The sequence below is a fragment of the Ambystoma mexicanum genome, chromosome 9 (genome assembly GCF_040938575.1).
Source record: "Ambystoma mexicanum isolate Mex_15411 chromosome 9, UKY_AmexF1_1, whole genome shotgun sequence".
In the NCBI taxonomy this organism is placed as follows: Eukaryota; Metazoa; Chordata; class Amphibia; order Caudata; family Ambystomatidae; genus Ambystoma; species Ambystoma mexicanum.
This window is the reverse complement of record NC_090931.1, coordinates 1,305,577,771-1,305,605,739: the sequence shown is the minus strand read 5'-3', so window position 1 is coordinate 1,305,605,739 and position 27,969 is coordinate 1,305,577,771. Positions and strand designations below refer to the sequence as shown.

Below are 27,969 nucleotides of genomic sequence, written 5' to 3'. Positions count from 1 at the left end.
ATCCAGGGATAGTGGGGCATTTGAACCTTTTCAGTTGGAAGGGGCTATACCTCGGGGGTGAGGGGTGGCACCAGTACTACCCCCACGTTGTCTTTTGGCAGCAAAATTCCATGTATTCAGGACTTGGACCCCGTGCGTTACAAGCTGAATTTGCTGGAGCTGGAGCCCTTCAGGCCGCCTCCTTCCTCGGGGTATAGACAAGTGTTCTTAAGACGCAGTTGCCTTTTTACTCCAGTTTCTCTACATCGCCTCTTTGCTGACAAAGAAGGTTTAATATCTTTTCAGCAGACGTTTAGTGTTTGAGCTCCAGTCCGTCGAGTGATAATCTACAGCAATTAACGCCCTTGCTAATTTTTTTGTCTCCATTATAATGTATGCAACCCACGAGTGTCTCAGACCGCTTTTCTACTCCAACCAAGGGGGGTGGGGGAGGTGGACATTCAAGTATGTTGAAATGGGACACCACCAGCCGATAGAGATCTTATGCCCATCCTGGGAGCATACGTTCAACACACCGCTCTTAGGGTGACTTGGGCCAACTAACATTGTACTCGCCCCACCTTTTACCGTTTGTGTGGTGAAATACCTTGTGATTTCACCACGACTCAGTGGCATATTATCTTTTTTACTGCCTGCATTACTCTCGTGTGGGGTGTGGTATCGTGTGCTTCCTCCACAGTTGGTTTGTTGGTGGCTTCTTGCTCAAGAAGTCTGCCCACCACACTTTCTCTATGGTTAGATAGTAGAGGAAAATCCTTGGCAAGAGTGTCTTACGTGAACTACTACTGCACAGGCTACAGATTTTATTTTTGCAAGCAGCAAGGACTTGTCACTAAATGTTCCAAAGAGGTCTGTAAAGTACACTTTGAAGTGGAAGGTTTACACACTGCACAATATACAAAATGCTGGCAAGTCAATGATCACATACTGATCGAACCTCCGCAATGGTCCACGGTTTGTGCTTTCCTTCCGGTGTGTGTCACCAAATTTGAGATCTCCAGTTATTTGCCAATGCAACTTTCTGCAACTCTGCTCCTACGTGTATCCTACTACACCGATCAAAAAATGAATCCAAGATATGTGCAATTGTCTATAGGAAGGATTACATTGCTATTCATCAAACGTGTTCTCCCGTCATTATACTACAGCCGTGTTTACGCTAATATTCTTCTACTGCCAGGAACCCCTTTTCCAAACCCCCCAGCTATAATGTATCTGGCAGTTTCGCCACTACTATGGCAGATGGACACGATGGAAGCATGTAGCCATTCAAAGATGGCCGCAGTCAAACCGTTATAACTGATGTCCCAGGCATCCCATCCTGCCATGCATTGCAGTGCTACCCTATGCTTGCACTGTAATGATAAGCAGCTCCTCCCACTATCGAACCACTGATAGGCTGCAGCCACGTCCTCGCCTTTTAGAATCAGAATTTATTTTCCTGCTTGTAGTATGAGGTTCCTGGTTGAGGATCACATATTAAACTCAATAAGAGGGGATTTGTACTCCTCTGTTTTTACTTTAAAGGTTTAACTAGGTTTACATAGGTTTATGACTTTGTTGTATACTTGATATGATAAAATAGGATATTTTATTTATATAGCGCTTATACACAATGTGTTTCAAAGCTCTTCAAGGGAGGGAACAAGGGAAAATACAATGACATTCTTACAGGCCATGAACAGTAAGGATGTGAAATTAACTATCGTACTCGGCCTGATGACATTTCAGATAGTGCAAGAGCGAAGACAGAGATAAGGAAGGGAGGGGGAGAGTGGGAAGGAAATGGAAACAGACAGGTGACTACCGTACTAGGCCCAACGGCATTTCTGGTAGAGCCGGAGAAAAACAAGAGGTGAGGGGTGCAGAAAGGTAGGGGAGGAACAAAACAAGTGACTATCATACTAGGCCTGATGACATTTCAGATAGTGCTGGAGGGGTGGTGGGGAGGAAAAAAACAGTAAGGGGAGGGGGGAGGAAACAGACGAGGTTGCTATCATACTAGGTCCAGGGTCAATTCTGATAGAGTAAGTGCATAGAAGAGGAGTTAGGAAAAGGGAGAAGGGAAAGGAGGAGAGAACAGAGAGTTAGCAGTCAAAAGAGTGGAGAAGCAAGAGGGGAGGGTGTATACAATTGCAGAAGTCAGTAGTAACACACAATGTTGCAAGCCAGGATACAAGATGAAGATGGGAACAGCATGATTCAGGGCCACCATGAGTACAAGATGCGAAGGAAGTCCAGCATGAGAGTTGAGAAAGGGTGACGCACCGTGAATCAATGAAGTCCATAAAAGTAAAATCCAGCATTGGCCACAAGACGGTGAACCCAGAATGTATCAGGACAGACTCATGCAGAAGTAAGCTGCAGGGGGGGGAGGCGGAGCAGGGTAGAAGAATCAAGCAAAACAGACAACACCTTTGTGCGAGAATGGTGGGGCACAAGCGAACATCAGGGGGGACCACAGGGGGTGGGGATGGCCTGTGGGCACACAGGGAGTAACATATGTTGGTTGTAAATTGCTGGTATAATTGTTTGAGGTTTGTTTTTAGCCAGAAAACACACAAATACAAAATAAAATGAAATGAAACGAATCAGAATAACAGGGTATGTATGACTTCATAGCACCAAGTCAGTGGGGACAATGAGCACTACAACGGCTAAAAGGGGTAATACCAAAAAAGACAAAAAAAATAAAATTAGAAACAAAGATGGGCAAATGGAAAAAGACTGAGGAGAGAAAGGCAGAAACAAAAATTGAATAAATGTCAGGAATGAAGTTAAATAAAGAAAAAGGTGAGAAAGAAAAACAGAAAGGGGACCCAAAAACTGCAGAAAGTACACGAGAAAGAGGTTACTTTTTAAATCCCAATTCCTGGAGGTGAGATAGCAGTAATATATTGCCCTCTAGTGGTAATACTTTGGTAATGCTTCCTGAACACATCACATGCAAAGAAAAAATGGACTCCATGTTGGCCCAGTTTTAAAGTCACACAAGATGCAGGATTTGATACATTTATTGGCCCAGCAGAAACTACTATGCAAAGATAAGTCCTGCAGACTTTGACACATGTTGCCGAGATAAATGATTAGTAAAAGAAAGCCACACCACAGATCATTCTGAAAAAGTAGAAAAATAAAGGGCCATTTTAAACTTCATTGGCTGAGGGAACAGTATGCCTGAACATGTGGGTTTAGGAATTGATGTCTTATCTAAAAGATAATTAAACCTCCTGGGAACAGGGAACACAATGGTTTGGAAATAGTACACATTCTGAATGTTGCATTAAAAAAAAAGGAGAGAAGAAAATGCACACTTTTCTAATGTAATAGTTAAGTTAGACCCAGACACCCTTAAGGCAGGCCAACAGGCTTCCTAAAATTACTTAAGGTTTCTAAAATGGTGAATTAAAGAGTTTTGAAAACACAGGATTAGAACATGGGGTCAGTGTTGCATGCTCCTCATATAAAGTCTTAAAATGTGTTTTGCAGCCTTGTTACAGTGCCAGGACATTTTAGGTGTCCTGGCAAAACATGCTCTCAAGGTTTATCTGGTGAAGTCTCAACTGTAACCTCACTCTGCCTCAGGCTTCACAATGGTTTCCTTGCTTGCACACAAGCGTGGCAAATGCACAAACGTTACCTGTTTCTGAACAGTGCAGCGTCTGAAGTTCTTTTCTTTTTATACTGCGCCAGTTCAGCGCCATGTTAGTTGCAAAGCACAAGAACGTTGTCCGAGTTAAGGTGCGTCAAGTCCTGCTCGGGGACAGCAGGACCTTAAGTCTGCTTAGGATGCATTGACCGGAAAAAGTTGCTATATAAGACGAGAGCTGTATGACAGTAGAATCCTGTGAGAAGCCTGATAAAGTGTGCAAGAGGGCGATATGTTGAGCTTCTTAAGGTACAGAAGGGATGGGTTGCAGTGAATATTTCTTTCAAGGGGTCACTGTGTTACAAAAGACCTATATGGCAAAGCCCCTAAATATCTGAAGTCACAATTTAAACAAGAGTAAAAGCATGATTGCACTTACATCGTCCGTCACGTCTGTCTCTCCCTCACCTACAACACATTTGCTGAGAGTGCTCTAAAAATCGACATATGTAAACCATACCAGTTTGCAGGAGCTTACTCTTACTGCCAACACATTTAGAACTCTACTGGTGGCATGTCTTTTTTAACATCTGAAGATATGTGCTTTCCACTGACAGTCTCATTCATAAAAATTAAATTAAGCATTTACTAATACAGGGTGACAATACCTTTGGGTCCGAAGTGCTATAGAAATGATTATAACAACACATAAGAGGATCAGATGAAGCAGCCAGTAAGTGGAGCTCAATGAGTTAAGCGCTTGCTTCAGTCTCTGGTCTGAATCACGATAGGGCCGAACCAGCCCTGCAACCACCCCACCTCCAATGCATATAAATTGGATATCAATCAACTGGAGAAATAACACTAGCATCTTGTGAGAATCTCAGAGAATCTCATGCTCACTAATCAGCAAAGACAATGGCACAACTGCCCATTGTTATTGCATTTTCAATTCCACATAGAAATCTTCTACAAATGTGAAACAAACGATCAGTAAGAGTAACTCAGCCCAGGGCAAGTTCAGAATAATCTGTGGAAAGAATTACGATTTCAGAAAAAGGAATGTTTTTACAGTATTGTGGTGACAGGGAATGAAGAGACTGACCAAGTGGTGCCATAGTGGTTGTTATAGACGTATTAGATTGAAAAAAAAATCAAGCCTATCTTTCCCTTACTCTAAAGGGTTTGCCCCAACTAAACTTAAGAAACTAGGGTGCTCATCAGAAAGTCTGTGCGAGTCAAAACAAAAAGGCACAGTCCTGGTAACAAAGGCTCATACTCTATCCCTGGCACAACAACACTATAAAGTCCAGCTACTGCTTATAATCCAGGAGAATGACTTCATTCTCCTGGACATAAAGCATCCAAACGCTTCTGCAGTTGTTCAAAACAAAATTTCAGCCAAAGGTTCTGGTTCTCTGTGACCCAACAGAAAGCAGTCACAAAGTTCTCATGCAGCGAGAATGACGCCCTTCTCCTAGCTGGTTCCCGCTTGTCCATCACAACTTTCAATAAGGTTTGTAGATCACTTAGAAAGGTTTTCACAACCTCTGAACTTTGTACTTTTCTCGATCTGCCCGCACTGAGAAAATGAAGCTGTTCCTGGAGTTCTTTCTCGACTGTCTAGTACCACACCTTTGTGGAACTGGCCTGGGAATTGTAGGGCTAAAAGTTCACTGGTTTGGCTATTGCTTTATGGTTTATTTACAGTCTTGTAACTTCCCGGCCCCCTCCTGGACTTGTATGTGTTCCCGTTACCTTCTACTGGGGGAACTCTTCACCGGTTTTGCCAGGGGACGCAGGTCCATGCTTCTTAGTTCCATTTCTTCCTTTAGACGTCCTCCGCGTCTCAACTCCCACCACCTCAAGTTACTATGGACTGCCTCGGCATAACTGTCGGACCCCTCGGTCCCACTGTGATAGGTTATGCCTCCTCCATGGTCTCTTGCTCTCTCTTCATAGTAACCTACGTTGCTCTGCTGTAGGCTATGATAGATGGCCTCGGCACCATTGACGGACCACACCACCCACTACAGGTCATGCCATCCCCTCCGTCTCTGGAAGTTTATCGTGCACCGGCTTTCCAGGCTTCGCAGCAGCCTCCTCTGTCGCCTGTTTCTCCCTCTGGTTGTATCACAGCTTCCAGCTTACCAGAACGTCACAGGCCACTGCCGGACAGGTCAGCGAATCTCTAACACGGTCAGTCTTTGAAATTCAGTATAAGTAGCGGGACGACACCAGCGTAACGTCCTTCCAATTTATAGCGGCATTTCTAGCTTATGTCCTGCTCAAATGTAGTGGTTTTGAGCATTTTTTCATCTCAGTACTTTTGTCTTCAAATGGGTTTGATATTTTCAATAACAGTTTCAGAGGTGATCTTGTGCCAATGGGATTTGGGCATTATCGTAAGCCTATGTGGTGGGATTTCACAGGGGTTGGCCCTACCGCATGTTACCACCCCTAGGGGGACTACTGGTTAGTGGCCTCACCTCTGTAGCCTCATGGGAATAGATTCTGCCCTGGGGAAGAGTGGCGCTATCCGACGAATCATCGCAATACACATAGCAAGACTACAGCAGCTGTATATGCAGCACGGATACCTGGAACACACGATACAGTGTCACCAAATGTGCTCCAACCCTTCATTACTAAGAGCAGGCAAAACAGGAAATGAGAATAGCCTACATAAAAGGAGGAGGTCAAAGTCCAGCCCTCAGTACTTTGAGGCTACATACTAAAAATACAGCTGAATAAAGTGCATCTAACTGCAGGTTATTTACATTTTCTGAGGTTATCTGTAAAACCTTGCATGCTTCCTCGGCCAGACCGGCACGTCCTTAAAGTATTTTCTTGAGAAATTGCTCATCTTTTGAATATCGCAGACAACTTTGGATAGTGTTATTGACGAACTCCAGGCGAAAAAATGTTGGCACTGCCCGCTGTAAGGAAGGCATGCTATCAACATTAAGACAGACACAAGTGACCACAGTTCAAGGGTGTTTATTGAACTTCAATTGGGTTTGAGAAACGCCTATCTAAACCTAAATCTAAAGATGGGAACGAGCTACGACCATCAAATAGTAACGCAGTCCTAGTGGTGTTTTGGCAAAACAAAAGGGCCTATAATAATAAACCTATTGCCAATCTTTACCTCTAAATACAAATAGTGTGGGAAACAATGTTACACAAAAGAAATGATATGTCAGGATATTCAAGCCCTTGGCTTTCTTTCCGCACGTTTTCAGCACATGATTTACTATTCACCTTGGATCGCCCTCTGCCAGGCTCAGATCCACTTAAACAGTGTTCTCAGGATTTTCATGTATCCATTTTCTCAGGCAATTCACTGTTCACTCCGGATCCTCCTCTGCCGGGCTCAGATCTGCTTTGACACAAAATCTTTAATCAGTCTCCCTCTGCCGCGCTTAGACCAATGTATCTATTGTAACACAAAACTTGCTTCAATCCAAAGCTTGCAATTGATCCCCCTCTGCCGGGCTCGGACCAGATTTATCCACTTTTTTACAAACCTTCGTTACTGTAGCAACATCAAAGACTTTCGATTGTGCGCAGGATTTTGCTTGGCCCATCACAGGACCACTTAGATTCACAATCCGTTGACACTCTTTCACTTTTGTCAACTCTCAGCTGGATACCTTACAGAGACCTTCGATTGAGCGCACACACGGTGCCCAACCACACTGTCATAGATATTGTTTCTTGGTTTCAAAGTTCAATCACTCATCTGCAGTTCAACTTTTCTTCTGTTAGTTATCACAAGTCTTTCATACAATGTTCGTTCCAACTCTCACCATACAAGGTTTCCATTTGCAACCTTGGCTTCAGCACAGACCGGTCTTGTATCAGTCTCCCCAACTCGCTGGCTGTGTTGATTTCACTGATGCTGCCGAGTTGTTGGAGCCAAGGACAGTGCCACGACAGCTGGCGATTCTCCCCGCCTTGATTATCGACACGGGAGGGCCACGGGTACCTCCGACACACAATGCAGGATTCCTCAGCCAGATTTCCTGGTCTTACTTTCACAAAGCCTCAAAAAGAAAGCATAACAGCTCCTTGTCAAAAATGTCATGGGTCCTTGCGATCCTCTTCTGTTTTGCCGCCTTTCCCCTCTTGTTAAACTTCCATCTTGGAACTGCTGTTTCCTCATGTGCTTTGCCTCGCTCAAAGTATGCTCTTGTGCTTCGCCTTTTATCTGTGTGGTGAAGTGTAATGGAAGTCAGGTGTGTGTGATGGTCATTAATTGCCTGACCATTGTATTGGGACACGTCAGGTAAACGGCTCGGGTGTTAGTCCATTTTCTATCACAGGGGACTGTCTGTGAGAAACTGTTTGTGTTGTAAAAAGGGGGTGGGGGAGTTCCTAACTATTCTAACTGGTGGGTTGGGGTAAAGATGTAGCAGGGAAGGGGATACCACGTCTCATCATCCAGTGTCCCACTCCCACTAGACCCCTCACCCAGGTGATCCTCCCGTACTGGTCTACCCCCAGGAACTGGATCCAAAAGTGATGGTTGTGTCCTGTCCACCTGGATGACAGATCTTTGGGGACTAGTGGGTGAGACACTGTCTGGTTTCTCACACCGGACCCCTATGAATAAGCAGCCAGTGCCAGCACAGTAGCTTTTCACTTAAACAGGGTTGTGTCATCGCCTGGCTTCGGAGGTTTCAGGAAGCAGGCAGCACCCTGGGCTCCTATAGGAAAGGGCTGATACCAATATCCAGTCAGACTTCTCCCCTGGGAGATTAGACTAGTTACAGTTAAAGGTTCAGTAACTTGGCAGCAGCAGCAAACAAAGCAGAGGACAAAATGATGCCTAGGCGATAACAACATACCCTAGGGCGAGACTTTTAAACAGTCATTCAGCCACCCCTTACCCCCCAAAAAATGTGACGCTGGCTCCTCCCCCACACCAGCTCAAGGAAACTCTTCAATGCTCCCTTGTGCGGTCCGGCACCAGAACAGGACACTTCTGTCCTGAGGACCAGGGCTGACCCAGGAAACTCCCAGCGCTGTTCCCAAGCCCAGTTTCAGAGGGAATCGTGCCAGTACTGCCACCTCATAAGGTCGCCTGGTGCTAAAACTGCACCTTTGCGTATAACAAAAATGCTGCCCCCCATTACTGCGACTAAGGGAAGCAGGGGTTTCGGGGTGCCCCCCGCTCCTCTTAGTCATGGCAATGAGGGACAGGGGTTGCGGGGACACAAGTGTAAAGAGTGTAATAAAAAATGTTTTAAAAAAATAATAATAATTCGGCTCTGCCCTCCTCCCAATGGAGCAGGGCGAGCCCAGAGTATTTTTTTTCAGGCCGCAGAACCTCACTCAAGGTAAAAGCTCCCCTCTCCAATACAGGAGCATAGAGCTTTTCACTTAAATAGGGTGGCACTACAAAGCTAGCTTGGGAGAACCCTTTCAAAGTCTGCCCCATGCTGGTGTGGCAGCAGTGCCCAATTCAAAAGGAAAGTTGCCCGCTCCTGTGCTGGAACGCACAACGCCAACCCTAGAGCAGGAAGCTTTTCACTTAAATAGGGCACCTCCAACACGCAGGCTTGGGGGAGCCCATAGAAATAGAAAAGCGGTTCCCTTCGTAATAGAAAAGTTGACCTCCATGCTCTCGTGGCTGCAGCGTCCAAGGTAAGTGAAAAGCTCCTCCCATATGGGAGGAGCTTTTCCCCTACGTACAGTGCCACTCCAGCGCCAGCATGGGAGAGCCTTTCATTTTACATAGGTAGCCACGGTGCTGCCAGGCCAGCACAAAGAGCTTTGTAAAGCCTGCACGAGACTTACATGGTGGAAGCTGTGACTCCCTATGTAAATTAGTTTGGCAGGTCGTCCATGCCGACAGCAGGCCCTGACTTTACACCGAATGCGGACTTTGGGACTTCCTAACTTTGAACATGAGCATCCCTGGAGGCACCAGTTGGCCATGAACAATTCCCAGTGACCCTAACTTTGCAAGGTCACAACTTAAGTACCTCAAGTATCCATTTGGCAACGTTGTTTTCCTGCAGTTAAGCATGTCCTTTACCCTGCACAGCATCAGAGAACTATATGTTGAGTAATATAAGTAGGCCATTTCCTTTTTGTAGGTTATGAAGCATGTGCTGTACCTTTAAGCCCCTTGCCCCCCAGCATCCCCCCGCCCCTCCATAGATTGCTGCCATGGCTGCGTTGCCATCTTTAACACACTAGGAGAGTCAGGTGGGCTTGAGGCTCGCCTAGTTGCAGGTATACTCTGAAATACCCTGACCAGGGGCAGAGAGGAATGCTCTTTACACCCTAGGTTTACAACCCTTCTATGATGCAGACGATCCCTCTCCTGGAACAGCAACCCCTTCCTACCGGACACCAGCTTCCGGCGCATCATACAGCCCCCGCTGCTTCACACCAGGACCGGGTAAATTCCCTGGTCATGGGCTTATGCGCCACCAGCTATGAGAAGACTCCTCCATGCCACTGCCTGCCTGAAACGTCACTGCATCGTTACCCCTTGTCGGTGGGGTTTCCAGGGCATTCCGTTTGGGGTTTGGCTGCATCCTGGGCATATCATCAGGGCGCTTCTTTATTGGACATTTGTAGGGTTACGGATTGGCTTAGTCATGACCGTTCATCCTATACTTCTTACTAACAATTGGGATCAGCCTACTATGTTGTTTAGATCCAATGGTTTGTATGCATCTGGGCATTCGTTGTGTGGCCTAATATAGCATGGTGATTAATAATATGTTTTAATGTCTCTTCATTTATAGAATGGGGTGAGGAAGTAGTGGCAGGCACATTTGCTGGATTTTGTGGCAGTAAAGAACCACCGTTTGCTGCTTTCTTCTTCTCTCTTGCTCCCTCCCTTCTCAGACAGGTAGCACCAGGGCTTTAAGTGGGCCAGGGCTAGCCAGAGCCAAGCCCATGCAGGCTCAGTAATATCATTCTGAGGCGGGGCCTTGCTGGGGCTCATTAATGTCCCCTGGCAACCCTGGCCACTACCACCAATATCAAAGATTAGGTGTGGCTGCTGGAAGCCAAGGCCTTTTTTTCTAAAGCCGGAACGCCCCACTCATTCGTAGCAGCTTCAGGCTTAAGGAAAAAAGGCTTCTGCTTCCAGCGGCCTCAGCTTTTCAGCCTTAATGGTGCTGCTGTCCCTCCCCAGGCATGATGCCTGGCCAGGGGCAGTGGCACCATTAAGGCTGAAAAGAAGAGGCACTGTCCCCTGGCAGGCAAGCCGTTAGTAAATAAATGCAGAGAACAGCACCATCTCTCCTGGCAGGGGTGCCTGTAGCCCATTAAACTGGGGTCCGTCAGGGGGTGGGACCTAACGAGCCGGCAAGCAACCCCTGCCGTTATGCCACACCCCCTTGATGTACCCATCTCAACAAGTAGGGTGACCAGATTAAAAAAGTTAAGAACAGGGAAAGGGCAACTAACATAAAAGTAGGACTGACTCTTGAAAGTGCCTGTCAAGGCCCTGCACATCAGTAGCGTTTGGAGGAGAAGTGGGTGTGTTACTGTTCAAAGAAACATATTACAATTAATTTATCACAAACTAAAACTATCTTAAATTGTAAAATGCAGCATTTCTTCTGTGCGAGACTGTGCATTCCTGCTTGCCGGCTATGAAGCCCTGCTAGAAAAAAACAGGACCACTGCAGTTTCCAATGGGAACATCATCTTCAGAAAGAGGGACAGAGCTCTGAATACTGGGACAATCGCGGCAAAAGCGGGACGTCTGATCACCCTGCACTTAAGGCACTGGCTAGGATCCAGGTTTAAGAAGTTTGGGATTTACAGGAGGCAGGTAATGAAGCAGGGCCCCTTTACGGCCCCGCTCCTGGGAGGTGCAGATTGATGAAAAGCAATTGTAATGGGGTGGGGGCCTACAAGTAGGAGGAAGGAAGTAAACACGATCACTGGCAGGTGAAGAAGCCATTGGTTCGGGATCCCCTGCATCGTGGTTTTGCTTATGTAAAGTACTAAAGGAATGCTCTGTGCATTAACCCGAATAATCCCCTATTGCTAATGTTTTGTAAACATTCTCAGACACCCCTGTAACTGTTTTCCCTCCGTTTCAGATCTCGGACAACTTATCCAGCAAACTTTTCGAGCAATCATAAGGAAAAACCAACTTCATTAATCTTATGTTCAATGCGCGCCATCTACTGGACAAACTCAGAGGAAAGTCAATGACCAAAATAACAGACATAAGAATGGGTTAGGTTTCACGACACTTTATTATTATTTTTTTTTAAATGAAGTTTTGTTTTATTACACCACTCGAACATTTCAACCGCATCCCCATTCTTTATCCCACGCTTTCCCCTCAACCCCTTCCAACTTTCCACCATACGGTCTGAGATGTGTGGTATTCCCTCCCCTCTGACCTCCTCCTCCCTGAAAAGACATGGTGCACCCCCTTCGCCCACACCAGACGGGGTCGCGACACCCTTAGTAGAAGTCACCCAATCCCACGACCGCCCCGCCATAAACAATTTTCATTGGCAGCTGTACGATAGGGTGACCAGACCTCTGGGTTTTCCCGGGACAGTCCGGGGAAATCACCCGACTTCCTGGGAGTTTTTTTATTTTGTATTCCCCGTACGGGGTTTCGCCTACGGTCCCTTTTTTTTGCCGGGACCCGATTTCAAAATCCCATCCTCTAAAGGGGTATTATTGAGGCGGAGTTACTCTGCTCCCCCTACTCCAGAAGACATACCATTCTCATCCCGTTCCCTGGGAACTCTTGGACCCAGTGAGTGATTCTGTCCATGCGGTGCAGCTCTCTGACTTTATTAAGCCACTCTCTCCTGGATGGTGGTGTTTCTCTGCAGGTTTCCCATTGTGCATGCCCTCGCTCCCAGCATGAAGTGCAACATGTGTGGTATGTGACAGGATCCCTCTCCTCTAGGGGGAAGCCCGAATAGGACTAACAAGGGGCTCAGCCGCCTTTATACCACCTCGTGCCCTTTAATCCACGACAAGACATCCCCTGGTAAGCCTGAACCCTTTATCAAATTGATTTTTCCAAATTAGTACAAATTAAAATGTTCACAAAATGGCATCTCTGCATCCTGAGCACTTTCTCAATCCCACCACAGGTGCTAGTAGGAATCCCCGTCACCACATCCTTTGCAACACTGGTCACTCGCAGGGGCGTTGCTAGGGGGGGGGGCTAAGGGGGCTATAGCCCCTGATCTTTTGGTTGTAGCCCCGGATAGAATCTCAGGAGCTACAGCCAAAAGACTAGCTAGCCCCCAGTCCCAACAGCCCCGACATCAGCTTAGCCCCGGGTCTTTTCCAGACCTAGCAACTCCTCACTCGTATTGGCTAGTCGGAAGGCGGAATTTGTTATCTGTATTTTTGTATTTAATTGGTATTTCTATAGCACTTTAATCCCAAGAGCTTCACATAGCAAAGAATAAAAAGGGTACAATAGTGAACAAATAAAGATTGACATTGGGAGCCTGGAACCAGCCCTGCTGAATCAGACGTAGTTTCAGTGATTTCCAAAATAAGACTAGGAGGCGATAGAACGTAGAGAAAGAGGACGAAGATTCCAGTGCAGGGGGGCAAGGTGAGCAAGTGTACGAAAGCGTGATTGAGCACAGGAGGGGGCTGGAACTACAAGTTGAAATTGCGAATTAGAGAGTGAAGGGGGCGAGGAGGAGTGTAGAATGGGACCGGTGAGGAAAAGTAATCAGGAGCTTCTGTGCAAAAGCTTGAGGCTCGGCAGCTCGTACTGATTCACAATCGAGACCTTAAGATAGCCTACATATGCTCTCCCACGCCAAGTGTTAGAGTGTACGCGCTCGCGCTCCAAAACACTTGTGTATGAGCACGATATAAATAAAATATATCATACACTGGTTATCCGCCACCCATTTACCTTTGGATATTTGCTTTGGGCCCCTCACCTCTGACAGAGTTCTGTATGTTTTAGAGATGGCGCCCTTTGTTGTGTTTTGGTTCAAGAGCATCTCAAAGGGAGTCAACCTACGCTCAACCGACCCCTTCACTGTTCCCCAGTTAGCATTCCTTTCAGTTGTAGATATGGCAGCCATTACCCAGGCAGCCGTACAGCTCACAAATAGTTATGAAGCTGCCCCACCCTCTCCAAATCCGCTTCAAGCCATACGGGAACCTAGCACGGTCCTCCATTTCCACTTAGAACAGGGGGCTATAGGGCAGATGCAACGAAGAGGCAATGGCCGGGCCATGACACACCGCTTCATCCTCCGGTCTCTCCACACTTTCCAGGAAGGGTCCAATGGCTGGGTGATCCCACACAACCTTTGGGATCACCCTCTGTGGCAACCATAGCCACTCACCTATCGTCACTGGGTGAAGCACATGGTGTTCAAGTTGGACCCCCTGTTTGCCGGGTGTGTTTCTTAAATAGTTACATTTTGTAAATTAAATAATCTTTCAATTGCATGGCACTGCAAAGCCACATCCCCAACGGTTTTCTCAGGGGGAGCGAGAGAGGATGGGGGTCGATCTTTACATATCCCATTTCATGGTCCATCCAGGCCATGGGTATGACGACTGCCCCCTGAACCCTCTACTGCTGGTTCTTGTCCAACAGCAAGTAGCCTATTCTAGAAGAACTCCTGTGGGGGTGAGTAGAAAGTGAACTGCCGGACTGTGATTTCCAGGCATCTACCAATTCATTCGCCTTCAGTATCATTTGCAGAGCTCCCCTACTGGAGTCCTGTGATTTCGGGTCAACCACCAAGTTGAAGTTCCCTCCCAGAATGATTAATCCTTGGTCCAGTCCACTATATGACTCGTGGCTTTCAGAAGGAATTCCATATGTCCCTGGTTGAGGGCATATATGATCACCAATGTTATCTCTGCCTCTTTCACCTGGTCTTGCTAAATGATCAATCTGCTTTGCAAGAGCATTCATAATTCAATTCACCACCCACCAGTGCTAATTGTTTGCTAAATATTATGACCCTCAGCTTTTTCCAAATCCTTGCAGAACCAAAATGAGGGACCACTTCCCTCGATATCCCTTTCCTCTACCTTACAGTAGTGAGTTTCTAGCACAATGCGTATCTTTACCCTTGCCTTTGTAACTCCTCTCCCTAGCAGCGGCTTCTTGAAGGGCGAGTTCAGCCCCTTTATATTAAGGGTCACCACTCTCCAACCCTCTTCTTGCTCCACAAAGATTCCTCAAGGGTTCTCCAAATTGCACTGTGTACCTCCATATTCCAGCTCCAATCTCCGTTTTATCAGGTGTTGAGCCCCACCTCCCATCTTCCTGCGTTCACCAGTCTGCTGTCAGCCCCCTATATTTGATTGAGGCCCCACTCATGTCCTTCCTGACTGGGTACGCCAAGGCCCTCCCTCTTGTAAGAACCCCCCCAATGCCATGTCCAGCTTAGTCTGTACCATTGTAGTCGCACCACCTGCAAACAAGTACTGGCCAGTATTTCCCCTTATCCTGCACTTTGAGGCCCAGCCATGGAGAAGTTAGGCTCATCCCTCCCCTAATGCAACCTACTTTTCTCCGTCACAGAAAATTAGACATCAGATCAGAAAAAGTACCAGGTGTCTTCCCCTGAGGCCTTCCATCTCATATTATACTACCTTGTCTTTCCCTGCAATTACCTTATCCCCCCAACATGACTCAATGCCACAGGTCCAGGCACAAATGCTGCCCCTTCATCCCCAAACATGTATTGCACACAACTAACCTCCCCCCGGCATCAAAGAACCAAATCTCCCCAAGAACAGTTTGGAGGCCTCACTCTACAACGAGCCCAGGATTGACCCACTCATGCCCCCACCCAGCAGAACATTCAAACGCTGGAATATTCTCATGCCCCTTAACCTCCCTATACCCTGCCCCACCCTATTGCTCAACCTCGGGATCTCTCGGCTGCTCCGCAGACTGTCGTCCTATGTAGGCCCTGCTTTCCCACCAGTGTGGGTTGTTCCATTTCTCTTAAGATATGCGCTGCATGCTGGACCTCCAATATTGGGGCAAACGGACATCCCCAACAAAATTTGATTCCCTTTTCAGTAAACCAAGACGCAAGTGCTTTTCATGTCCTGCTCTTGTTAAGCATCCATGTGGATACATCTTGCAGCAGCCTGATCTGGCGTCACTTATAATCCACTATTTGCTTTATTAATAATCCTTATTTTGTCCTCATAATAGTGGCAGCGGGCCACTATGGTTCTCTGGCCCTGACTCGGTCCTCCTACTCTGTGAGCCTTGTCCATTTTGAGGGATAGACCTTCATCCAAAAAGAGGGCATCAACTATCTCCTGGACAATCTTCTCCATGTGTTTCACCATCCACCACAGGGCCCTTAGTATCCACCTTCTTTCTCTATTTTCAAAATCAACCTTCCTCCTCAAGTTCCTTATTTTGTTTTTCACACTGTCAGTCGGCCATCTTATTTTAACTCTCGTATATCCACAGAGAAGTGGTCATTTTTGACAGGCTCCAGTCGATAGTCCACTTTTTTTACCCTCCTTTTAAGTTCTTCCATCGATGACTTCACCTCCGATCACATTGCTTCAAGTTATGCCACAAGGTCCAGCATATATCTCTTTGAGAGTCAGATTCCGGCACGTCTCTCATTCCTTCTCCCCGTTCCCTTGATCTGCTCCATTCTGTCCTTCTCCTTAGCAGGGGTGTATGCAAATCTCTGCAGGTCCATTTGTCACCTTACCACTTCCTTTCCTGGCATTGGCTATGCCCATTGATCTTAGGCGGTAAGGGCCTGCGGCTCCTGCTCCCTCCCGCCATGCATGACCCTCAGCTTTTCCGGGATGTTGTCTACGCCCCATCAGCTCTGCTCCATAGTTTTCTGTAAGGCGGCGGCCAGGGAGACACCGCTCACTCCGGTCCCGCTCTCCACCCCTCGACCCTCGCAGGTGTCATCTTACCTCTGGGGGGTGGACAATCGTCGGGGGCAGGTTCACTCTGCCATCTTCTCCCCCATGCACCTGTTTGGTTGGCAAGGTGAAGTTTCCACCGAAGGTTCTGTCAGGGAACGCCCTGCTGAGCTTTTCACCTGGATGTTAGGCCTCTCATTCCTCTGCCAAATTACCTCACCTCTGTGAGTGCTACCCCTAGAACTGTGGTCTTGGCCCCGTTTCTGCTGACCCGATCTCCACTCACTTCTCCATCCAATCCATGTTAGGCCCGGACCACAAGGCGGTCCCCCTTGTTGGCTCTGGTGGGCTACTTCCTCGATCTTTTAGCTTTGTGGCACCTGGTCTCCAACTGCTCACGAGCCCCCGGCCTCAGCTCTGTGGACTCTGCAGGACACTTCCTGTGTTGGGACCACTGGGAAATTTGTTGCTGGGTGGGACCTCTCAAGATTACGGCCTTTTACCTAGTCTCCAGTGGACCTTGGGGTCTCACCGTTTTCCCTGCACAGTGTTTCACAGGGGAGTAGGAGGGCAGGAGGCCCACCCCCATTCTGCTAAAGATGGGGGAAACACCACCCCCTCACCCCTACCTCAGATGTTCCAGAGAGGCCTCTCCCAACCTCTAGTGTTCATGCCGGGACGTCCACCTCAAAACGCTGCACCTCTGCCTCCTTGTATCACGGGGCTGCTGCAGCGACTCGCACCACAGCCGTGGCTTCTCCCGGCCTCGCATGCTGCTGGGAGTGTGCCCCTCCCGATACAGGATATTCCTCCATCTTCCCCAATCAGGGGACGCCACTGCGCAGCTCCCGCTGCATGGATCCTGGATCAGAGGTCGGCCTCGCTTTCTGGCCAAGGATGCTCACTAGGGGTCCACTCTCTGGGACCCCTATGCTCGGGTGGTTTCCTCTTTCAGGCTCAGGCCCTGCTGGGATAAGCAAGGATTGTTGGAAACAGCGGGATCGGGTGCAGCGATTCATAGTTCCTGGAGCCATTGCTTCATTATAACCCTGTTTGGATGATTTTTAAATCGAGAAAACTTCCCAAAAAATGGGCGGCAGTAAATTCGAATATTCCATACCCTGCTGTGCAATTCTAAGCATGACTTCAAGTTGGGCAGCCCCAGAATTGTTGTTGAACAAGCTGATGACCTTTTTATATGCGTTTATCCTCTCTAGCAAATCCTCCCTATTTTTTAACTAATGAAATTGCTATTTTAGTCTTTCATTATGTTCTCAGACTTGAAAAACAGAAGTCAGGGTTGACCACTCTTCCCCATTACACCCGACTTCTATTGTTCTCCCTTGGGAGTCATTTACTCTGAAAATGGCAGCAAAGCTCCACATATCTGGTGGCACAAGCTTCTTGAGCAGCAAATCGACCAACCGGCTCGGATCATAACTAGTCTGCAAAGAGAGGAACGACAAACAATCTTTTTGTCACACACCTATCATCTGGATCTCCATCCCTGCATCACCTCTGAATGCCCCACAATTCTCCAATTTCGCCAATCTCTCAAATTGTTGATTTTTCAACAGCACCCGCTTATGGACTAATCCCAATAAACGCATGGAAAGCAACTCGCAGCAATGCACTGTTAAAATAAAATGCCAGTCTAAATGCTGGATACCCACACCCTGTACAGCACTGCACTGCTCTTGAGCTAGGTCCTCATTTTAAACAATAAAATACACAAATGTTAATATCTTTTTCAGATCGTCGTATTTGTACTCCACTTGTGACCCTTACCTCGGCACCCGTCGTGACTGTGAGTAGACTGATAATGTGCTTGTCCTCCTGCAGGCCCACTGCATCCAGTTAGGCATCGAACTCTTTCATCCACCTCGTCCACCTTGGACCGAGGCTGGTGGTGTCCATGGTGTCAAGCGGCATGATTGAGGGCATCAGGAATGACTCTTTCCATTGCTGCGTGGTCCTGGGAGCTCCTGCGGCCTGGTCTTGTCCATGTCCTGGGTCTGACATGATGCTGGGGTTAATGGGGCACTAGCCTTTGGCACGTTTTCCCACTGTGCGTGGTGCAATGCAGCCTGTGCTGGTGTGGTAGCCCCTTTCGCCATCTGCACTGTCTTCATGCGCCCCAGGGCCATGGGCCTTGCCTGCCCCTCTTCATTGTATGACATGCGGCTTGGTACATCTGCGCCTTGTGTGCTCCCCTTTGGCCTTCTCTCACCTCGTGTTGTGCTGGGCTGGGTAGGTCATTTGCCCAGGGCGTCCTTTTATTTCTTTCCCACACAGCGTGGGTGCTGCTGGGCCTGCCGGTACAGTAGCAGCCTTCTGCTGGCCTCCTGTATGTAGGCTGCTTCCAAATGGGAGCCTGCTCAAGGCGCGATGCCGGCACCCTGGGTTTCATCCTTCATCGTCATTAGACAACATGAGACACGTCTACTCGTTGTATGTGTTTGAGGAAGACTGCTTTATTCTCGCGCCGAGCGCGCTTACATCAATGCGGGTAAGCGGACCTCCTCCACACCGCCGTTCCCACACGTGACTGCCAGCGACGCTACCGATGCCCTCTGCTTATGAAGATGGTGATATATGGGTTTGTTCAAAGGGTTGGAAGGAAATACTCCGACTTTGCCGAAATTGCTTGCACCATGTGCTAAAAAAGCACCAAACCAGGAAGGCGGATGCTTTTTGTCAATATTTGCCAGATACTTTAAAACAGGTATCAAGTGAAGATTAAAGCATGTAAATAACATCCATTTTGTTTTTGATTTTAAAGAATATCAACAGTGTTCAAAGTACATATTTGCAACATGAAACCGGAATAAATTCAAGATGTTCTGCCACGAGGGTACCTGCTCTCCTGACGCAATACTATTTTTTTCAAATTCTGCTGTACTAGGTTGCTCTGCCCATCGCCTGTGAACAGCCTAATGTAAGCTCCAGGACCGCGCATCGTGTGAAGTTCTTGTGAAAAGTGCAGTCAGGCAGTGAGGGTCGTCGGTACCTGCTCTCCGGACACGATATTTCAACTATTCAATTAATTTCTACTGTGTTGGATTGCTTCGCCCATCTCCTGTGAACAGCCTAATTTCAATTTTAGGAACGCGCATCGCATGCATGCATTGTTTGAAATGCATTTAAAAAGTGCAGTCAGGCAGTTGGTAGGCGATTAGCTGAATGCGATCAACATCAGTCAGAGGGCTTTGAAGTCGCTTAGGAAGAATTGTTACCAACTGAGAAGTGTGGTAATAGGAAAACGCACTATGAAGCCTGTTAAAACCAAAAGGGTTCCTAAGCCTTCGCCCAAAGAGAACACTAGAATATAACGGGTATATATGTAGAGCACACGTTCACCCCACAAGGGCATCTTGGTACTATTGACAGATAACAGATGTTTATTATTACCAAACTTAATGGCACTTATTTTATCGACCTCTGAAGGATAAAGAGCTGATTGAACCTGCCGGGATTCGAACCTGTGCCCATGAAGTCAAACGCAGGCCTCTGTAGTGGATGCAATAGTCCTCAGACTACGACTGCTAGACTATCTGATGACAACAAGGGGGCTTACTGATTTGGGCGTTCCACAATCGAGTCAAACTATACTCGCTACTTACCCGCATGAGACTGATTTGGATTCTTCATTTTACCTCCAATTGATAACAATGTGTTACTTGATACGTGTTATAGCCATAAACGGGAATCAATCGGTCTCCTGTTGCCCAGCTTTTCTCTTCAGTGGTCGGAGGACTTTAGGAACATTGAATCCCCACATTTGGCAAACCTTTCTGCAACTGTATACGTTGACGACAGCCTATCTAGCTGTTCAACTGTATCAGGAGTAAATGGGAGATCACTATTGACAATTACTAAAGCACTTTATTCTCTTTGATCAAATATTGCACAAGACCAGAAATCTCTTTGCCGCGTTGTGTGTAGAATTGTCGATGTGATTTTACTGAATAGTAGGGCAGAGGAAAATGCTGAGGACTACTGGAATACCATGGGTGTGCCAGTAGAGCATGTTGCTCAGGGAATGTCTGACTGGTTGTGACCATGGTGCTTCAAGAATTGGAAAAACGAGAAAACAAAATACAAGGGGCAATGCTTGCAAGCAGGGAATTAAGGAGTCTGCTCATAGGATGAACTCTGGCTCTTTGGCCACCACCTCGGACACAAACCATGCATGTATCCAATCGGATGATAGGTTTGACATGGTTCAGATGGTTAGTGGCAAGACTAAGAATAATGGCAAAAAGGCAGGTTGTACGCTCGATCGTTGACACAATCAAGAAGGATATGTGGAGGTTAATCAAGCAAGGTCTTCTAATCCGGATATTTGTGAGATTGATGATGTAATGGGACGTGTGTGGCCAAAGAGGGACCTATTATGAATGCTACGACAAGCGTGATTGAGTGGCTAATTCTTTTACTATGGGTATTAATAGCGTAGCCCCAGACAAAAGAGCTACCATTATAAATAAAAATGGGAATTGTCTGATTAAAACTGTGGAATTATTTGCAACGCATTATAGCCCATTTTTTTAATGGAAATGTTGCTACCGTTATTGCATGATGTCCCACAATTAAGTTTGATAACTAAAGATACTTGTTTGGTGGAAATTCCATTTGCCGATTTCATTTCCCCTGCGAAAGTCGAGAATTTGTTAACATTTACATCTGAAATTTTAAAAATTGAATTTTAATTATCACCTTCATATAGTGATGACAGGGCACTGCATATTGATCCAAAATGGTCCAATAAAAAAACCTTAGAAATCTTAAAATTACAAACAGATTATTGAGGTAGGCACATACAACAAATGAGTCCTCATATAGATCATTTTAAATTTGCAGAGAATTAGACACATTGGTTACCAGCCGCCTTAACACTAAAGAAAGCTTGAATATATTAGGTATCCGATGCAATACTAAGTATTAATACGAAAGCACCCTTTGTGTGTATAACTTGGACTACCGGGTGATTCATTTTGGTTCGTTTCTGGGTACACTAGAGGGTGCTGATATATATTAGGCAATGCGGATTTCTTCACCTTGCAAGATGTGTGGTTGATTCAAGACTTCATTATGGTTTTTCCATAATCCAGAGATGCACGCTTAAAAAACAAATGGGGGGGATCTTTCGGTGGATTGGTGATGGAAGCGAAAACTGTCTTTTCTCTCTCAGAATATTTACCTCAACATAGAAATCAAAATGTATTAGCGGCTATTCTGAACATTTCCTTGATTCAAATAGACTTTAAATTACTTGTAGTCCGTGTGTATGACTCTCTGGGATCTCCGTTAACCAGTTTCATCTTAAAATACGTAGATCTGATTTTCAACCTGGCAACATGATTATCCTCGGTTGATAAAATCTTCTTGTTTTGGGTTTTAATACACACTGTTTTGGAATGGATGAGGATTTTCATGCCAATAGTGCTATTCTTGGTAAAATGATGATCTCTTGGTCTATGGGTGTCATTACAAGGTTGGCGGTCCGGAGCCAACGGTGCCATTAAGCTTACCGGTACTTTTGCTTCCGAACCTGCAAACTACGAGTTCTGCAAGCGAGTTCTGCAAGCGGGTGCCTTTCAGCCTGCCAGGTCTGGAAGGCACCCGCTTGCAGACCTTGACAGACGGACCAGCACCATTCATGAATGGTACCGGTGCATCCGTCCTCCCCATTGAGTCCAATGGGACTCAAATGGGAATGGGGAGTAATATTTTCTGGCGCCCGGCAATGGGCAATTACCAGGACCGCCGCGCCGTAATGCCCCGGTAAGTCCCCACTGCCGGACGCCGGAAAAAAAGGACTCTGGCGGCAGCCATGCCGTTTGTTGGGTATGGCATGATTTTCTTGAACCTATAGGTCTCTGAGATTACAACGAGCTCCTCGTCTGTTTTTACATGTCATAATGGGAAATATAGGTCCAGGACGGATATTTTCATTTCCTGTGACTTACAAAAAGTACTTGAAGGTTATGAGTCTATACTGCGAAAAATTAAGCGATCATGTGTTGCTAAAGTGTACCCTGTAGTTACAAAATACTAAAAATCTGCAGTATTTCAAAACAGATTAGCTGTAATGTCCAAGGAAATAGACTGTCTTGTAATAAGATAAATATTGTAAAATTTAAAAGCAACTTGTATGCCAATTACCTCCGGATTTGTTGGATCAATCGGGCATAAGTGAAGTAATAAGATGGGATACTGATTATAATTTTGAGGAGATTGATAAGGTTATGGCAAGATTGGTCAGAAATCAGAGGTTGTCTATATGCTCACAAAATAAACAGGCTAATTCATAGAATCCAGCGCACAAGTAGCGCACGCGGCTGGCGCACAGCGTGCGCCTGCGATAGTCTGCGCCAGGCACGTGCGCTAAAACAGATTTCCGCGCACAGCGTATTCATGGATTTCAAGCTCCCAAACCAGCCGTGGCGCAGAGAATCGCAGCGAGCCTGCAGCAGCGCCAGTAACGCCCCCAAGAACGCCCTCGCGCAAGGAAAAGCCATCAAAATCGCTAAATCATCGCTAAGGGCTGCGCTAACCCTGGACCACTTCACAGGGCAGGCAAACAAGGAAAGAAAAGCGGGCAATCTTCAAATCAGGAGTACGCGGGAAGTACTACACGCGACTAGGCAGGGAACGTGAATTACAGGGGTACGCGGGAATCATCACACGCGAACAGCCAGGGTGCGTGTATTACAGGGGTAGCGGGAAGTTCAACACGCGATTGGCCAGGGTACGTGTATTACAGGGGTACGCGTGAAGTAGAACACGCGATAGGCCAGGGAACGTGTATTACAGGGGTACGCGGGAATTATCACACGCGAACAGCCAGGGTGCGTGTATTACAGGGGTAGCGGGAAGTTCAACACGCGATTGGCCAGGGAACGTGTATTACAGGGGGACGCGTGAAGTAGAACACGCGATAGGCCAGGGAACGTGTATTACAGGGGTACGCGGGAATTATCACACGCGAACAGCCAGGGTGCGTGTATTACAGGGGTAGCGGGAAGTTCAACACGCGATTGGCCAGGGAACGTGTATTACAGGGGGACGCGTGAAGTAGAACACGCGATAGGCCAGGGAACGTGTATCACAGGGGTACGCGGGAATTATCACACGCGAACAGCCAGGGTGCGTGTATTACAGGGGTAGCGGGAAGTTCAACACGCGATTGGCCAGGGAACGTGTATTACAGGGGGACGCGTGAAGTAGAACACGCGATAGGCCAGGGAACGTGTATCACAGGGGTACGCGGGAATTATCACACGCGAACAGCCAGGGTGCGTGTATTACAGGGGTAGCGGGAAGTTCAACACGCGATTGGCCAGGGTACGTGTATCACAGGGGTGCGTGGGAATTATCACATGCGAATAGGCTGGGTGGGCCCTCACAGGTGTACCCTGTACACCCTCCACGGCCCCTGCAGGCAGCCCACAAAACAGTGGACTACCCTGCACACCTGCTCATGTCCCCCTGCACCCCCATCCACCAGGGGCACCCTCCACCAGGCCCCCACCCATGTCTCCCACCACCCCCACCCCCCAGCAGTGCAGGGGCACCTGCCATCAGGCCCCCATCCATGTCTCCCACCACCCCCACCCCCCATCCACCAGGGGCACCCTCCACCAGGCCCCCACCCATGTCTCCCACCACCCCCACCCACCAGCACTGTGGGGCACGTGGCCAGCAGGCAGTCAGGCAGCAGCCGATGGCAGGTGGGAGCGTGCTCAGGGCTCTGGGGGACTTAAATTTGGCCTCCTGGCCAGGAGCCTGGTCTTTCGTGTTTGAACGCGTGGACAGCCTGATAGGGAGTGATTTTGCACGTGAAAACCCCACACTCAGCGAATCGCGCGAAAACCCGTCACCAGCATATGTGCGTCAATAGTTACCTGCACTTGCAGTGTCAAAGCGTGTGATTGGTGAAAATGGATCTACACGCAGGAGTGACAAAGCGTGTGATTGGTGAAAAGTGAGCTACACGCAGGAGTGTCAAAGCGTGTGATTGGTGAAAAAGGATCCACACGCAGGAGTGACAAAGCGTGTGATTGGTGAAAAGTGAGCTACACGCAGGAGTGTCAAAGCGTGTGATTGGTGAAAAAGGATCCACACGCAGGAGTGACAAAGCGTGTGATTGGTGAACATGGGCCAAGCACGTACACGCCGTAAGTGACGCTGTACGTGTGGGCCTGTATAAAAGGTAGTGTTGAACACCATTTCCTTGTACGTGCTTTTCGTGGAGAGCGAGTGGGTGAATTCTGTACTTCTTGTCGTTTCACACGCGATTTACTTCACGGCGTTTCCAGTTCGTACTCCCTGTTACCTCTGACAGCTTTTTCTCTTTTTCCTCTTGTACTGGTTTACCTGGGCCTGTTCCCTCAAACAGTGTCCCCTTCTACTGTTGTCCTGTCTCCTCAGACAGCGTACACATCTTCTTTTGGCGGGGGTGTTGCCAACCAAAAGCGCTCATTTTTCACGCTCTTTTACCTGGCAGACGGTGAGTCACGCACGTATCAAACATCTGTGCTTGCCCCGTGTGTAGCCTACCCCTTCAGAGGTCAATCTAGGCTGCGTGTGACACGCATACGTTCATTGTGTTACTGGATGCCACAGCGTAGTGCAGGGTTTTCCATCAGCACACGTGGTCTAGGAGGGGTATTGTGCACGTTCCTTAACTTTTTTGGGGTGCCTGTGCGTTGCGTGACCCGTCATCTTTCCCCAGGGGTGTCATATAGCCTTGCCACTGCACTAGGGTACGAATACCATCTGGTACCCAACCCCTTTGACACCCAATTGCCCAGGACAATTGTGCACACCGACTCCCATACGCACAATACCATCAGTGCCATGGTTGGGAGGCGTGCAAGCCGTAAGGGTGGCAAAGGTGGCCGAGCCACACGTGGTGGCCGTGGAGGATCCACTAGGGGACGTGGTTGTGACTTGCAGGGTGCCCCTGTCCCCCCAGTCTGGAGGACCAGTCAGGGACACCCATGCCCCCCCCCCCCAGTTGAGAGTCATGTGGCTGATACCAACCCTGATCAGCCCTTGTCGGACCAGGCCATTGTGGCACCAGACCTGTCCGAGGGTGATCCCATCGCTGACATCCAGGTCAGCAGGTCCACTGCACGTGCACCGGTGCACATTGGTGTCATCAGGGCACGCGCATCTATGCCAGATAGGTCATCTGCTGGCCCCCGTAGCCAGGGTGTGGCTCCATCCACCCCACCTCTCATACACCCTGCCAAGACTGTGTCGGTCCTAGTTCATGCACCTCAGATCAGGCCTGACCCCATCCCACTACCCCCAATGCCTGCACCTACTCCCATGCTGAGTGGGCAATCCCACACACCCAGTACTGAGTCCACCACGACTCCTGCCCCTAGTGTCCACAGCGGCGTAGGACACTCTGGATCCCCACCCCCTTCCAAGCGCAAGAGGAAGAGTGCACGTCCGGCACAGGCTGATGCCCCAGGCACGGCTGCACAGTCCGGCCCATCAAGGAAGCCAAGCTTCACAGACGCCGAACTGAATGCACTTGTTCAGTATGTGTCAGATCATGATAGGGAAATGGTCATCGTTGCAGGGTCCAAGACCACACATGCCAGACGCCAGGCACACTGGCAGACCATTGCTGACAGAATAAGTGCCCTTGGAGTAGTGAGGCGCACAGCTAGTGATTGCCAGAAGCGCTGGAATGACCTTAAGCGCAGGGCAAAGGATAAGCTGGCCTCAAGTCATGCCGCAACCTTGGTGACTGGAGGTGGGTCCCCAGCACAGGATATAGAACTCACACCACACGAGTCTGTAGCTGGATCCTACGTCACCGAGGGACAACTCCAAGGTGTGGGAGACCTCCCTGATTACGAGGCATCATCCGGTGAGTGCACATGCATGTGTGTATTATCCATGTGCATGGTGTGTGTGTGAAGCATTCATGTTGGGTGCCTGTCAAGGGGGTGTGTGGCAGAGTTGATAGTGGCACCCATGTGCCTCATCCAGTATGTTCAGTGCAACACCATCTGGCCACAGCACTATCCCTACTGGCAACAGTGCACATATGGGCCGACACCATGGAAGTTGCCCTTGAATTGTCATTTTGTCACTACATTGTTGCTCATACTCCCCTGTCTATTCATCTGATGTCTTACATACCATTCCTATCCTTTCCCCCAGCCATTAAAGTTTCATCTTCACATGCCTGACATGCAATGATACCACATGCAAATGCGTCCTCTGTATATAAATGCCAACCAACATGCTGTCATACTGTGGATGTTGCCTTGACATCCACCTCCCACCTGTGGGCTTTGGTACCGTCTGGTTTCGAGCCCCATTCCCTCACACTCCATGCTGCTCTTCATGGTCTATCTTCCATGACTCCTACAGTTCAGACCATCGTGCCCTACTCACGACACCTGCTTGCCAAAAGTCAAATGAGGGCACCCTGCCCTCCAATGCGACCCACCCTATTGCTGACCAGTGCATCTGAGCCTACTCTAAGCTAACTCTCACTGACATCTGCTCATACATGCCTTTGCCTGTCCCATAGACCCTTCACATGGTCCCTGTCCTCTCTCCTCGCTCCTCTTCCACCATCATTGGTGGGACCCGTTGGGGTGTACTCCTGGCCTCCTTCCAATCCTCAGAGGCCACTATTGATGTGCATGGTAATGGGAGCGTCTCAGTCCAAGTCCCTTAGGCCAACCTCAATCTCCTTGAGAAATGCTACCCACATCTCATCAACTTCCTTACCTCTCCTGCTGTCCCCCCTCCTCTCTCCTCATCAATCCTGCACTGCCTCCCTGCACCCTCCCATGAACCTTCTCCGCCTCCCATTCCAACTCCTACACATGCTGCACCTCTGATCTCTAGCACTCCCCGTAAGTCCTCCAAGGCTGTCAACCTCCTCCACAATTACACTCCTTTCACTGCGGCTGCATCAGGCATTCCTCCGATATCTGTCACTTACATGAGGTTAGGCACCTTGACATCCTTGGTCTCATGGAAACATGTCTGACGGCCAGCTCTGTCTGCATCCTTGACCCTCTCCTTGGCCCGCCACTACTGTGCAGGGGGGGTGTGCCCTTGGCTTCCCTGAGGGTATTCCTGCCACTGTCACTCCTACTTAGACCTACTCCACTCTGGAATGGCTTGTGTGAGGTCTCTCTCCACCACACCTTGACATTCTCAAACAGTGCGTACTGTGTCTGGGAAAAATGGTCAAATGTACTACTTCCTTTCTGAGTGTCCTCACCTCTCCTCCTCACTCATGTCCCCAGACACAGAAATCCTCATCCTTGGTGCTGTACGCATCCACCTGCATGCTTGTTGACGCCCCCACGTGACCTTTCTGTGACCTCAGCAACTCCCTCTCACCCTCTAGACTCCCGTCTGTCCCTACTCATTCTGCAGGGCACACTCTTGATGCTCTGATCTCATCTGACTTTCCCCTCTCCGTCCATCTCTGCACTCCTCTCTCCTGGAGTGATCACATTCTCCTC

The 27,969-nt window shown here is 48.2% G+C and overlaps 1 protein-coding gene across 3 annotated transcripts in view; it reads right to left on the bottom strand.

The window, feature by feature from the left end:
• The window catches only part of MYLK (myosin light chain kinase), a 1,914,870-nt gene that overhangs the window by 997,903 nt on the left and 888,998 nt on the right, over positions 1-27,969 (bottom strand). The window lies entirely within an intron of this gene.